This window comes from Seriola lalandi, unplaced genomic scaffold (assembly GCF_002814215.2).
Source record: "Seriola lalandi dorsalis isolate HSWRI2012SDOR001 ecotype SW California unplaced genomic scaffold, Sedor1 jcf7180002004809, whole genome shotgun sequence".
Classification (NCBI taxonomy): Eukaryota; Metazoa; Chordata; class Actinopteri; order Carangiformes; family Carangidae; genus Seriola; species Seriola lalandi.
The window spans coordinates 1-1,460 of NW_019475464.1; the positions used below are offsets into that span (position 1 = coordinate 1).

At 36.3% G+C, this 1,460-nt stretch overlaps 1 long non-coding RNA gene across 1 annotated transcript; it reads left to right on the forward strand.

The window, feature by feature from the left end:
- The first annotated feature begins 138 nt into the window (after positions 1-138).
- Positions 139-1,033, forward strand: LOC147820035 (uncharacterized). Its single transcript, XR_015438228.1, has 4 exons — positions 139-256; positions 361-443; positions 553-663; positions 805-1,033. It is a non-coding gene; the product is annotated as an uncharacterized LOC147820035 (long non-coding RNA).
- Positions 1,034-1,460: the final 427 nt, after the last annotated feature.

The following is a 1,460-nucleotide window of genomic DNA, read 5'->3' on the forward strand; positions in this document are numbered from 1 at the left end:
GTTGTTGTTGTTGTTGTTGTTGTTGTTGTTGTTGTTTTTGTTATTATTAGAAGTAGATAGCAGTAACTATTGGTTTAAGAATTTGCTGTACAGCACACTGCATTTCCCACAAGTCAGTGGTGTAAGATTGTGTTTTCCTGACACAGATGACAAGTTAATAATAAACTGGACAAGCAGCATTTATGCAACAATAACGCAACACAACTGGATAAAAAGGACGCCAGGGTATCAGTGCTCCAATACGAAAATTCATCAGGTGAGATATCTTTAACTCTTTGAATGGGTGGATGATAAAAAAAATGCTGACATTTGTTTAGGAAAATGTGGTGTCTGATCTTCTAACACTTTTTTTTAATACAGAGTCTGGTGTACAGAGACATCACATTGTGAAAACATGAAGACTGTGATTGTTGCTCTTTTTGTAGTGCTGGTTGTGAGCCATAGTGAGTTAACCTGTAAACCTGCACAGTCTATTTTACCCAAATTTAACTGAAATTGCAGAGTTAGTTTGTTTAAGATGGAAAACAATATTCTTTTTATATCTGTTTCCAGGTGAAGCATTGAGATGTCACTGTGGAGGCATTCGAGAGTGTTCAGGCCCTGTGGAGACCTGCCAAGGGGAAGATAATGTCTGTGCCCGTGCCCTCATTTTCGCGGGATCCAGTAAGTGCTTCAGTGGCAATAAAATGCAATGGTCACACTATAGTGAACAGCCATCCAACATCAATAATAAAGAATACAAATAAAAACAGGAAAACAAAACTTTCTCTAATGATCCATTATCTTTTTTCTATGTTTCCACAGTTACCTATCGCTTGAATGGTTGCTATAAATCAACCAACTGCCCGCTTTTGACTCGTCTTGGTCTATCAACTGGCTCTTGCTGCAACACGGATTTGTGCAACAGATATGAACGAATGAATGAATGAATGAATGCCATCTTTATGGCTTTGAAAACACCCTATGATTAATGAATGCTCTCGTGTATCGTGCATTCTGGTGTTCTCATAATAAAGATTAAGATTGTTTTATATATTTGTTTTTCACTTTTAATGCCTCTTTATTTTATTATCATTTTCTCTCGTTTCTCTTTTATGTGTCTTTATCAAAAACTCTTTATAAACGGTGGGATCAATCAAATAGTCAAATTGAGCTATTACAGGGTAAACAATGTTGTCTACAACTGACAAAAGTTTATTCTCAGACATGGCAACGTGACTTTTTTCAGACTGGGTTTAATACACATCCACTCAGCAGTTCATTCAGGCTCCATCTGGGACCACCATACAGAAGTGCACATCACAGCCTGTAGTGGCTAATCAATCAAAGTTATTTTAACCAGGTTAGGTGGTGTAACCAACACACACACTGTCTGAGATATAATATTTTCAATATCTGAAATTATTATCATCAAATAATATACTGATTTTTCAAATCGAACGAAGGAAAATGACATGATT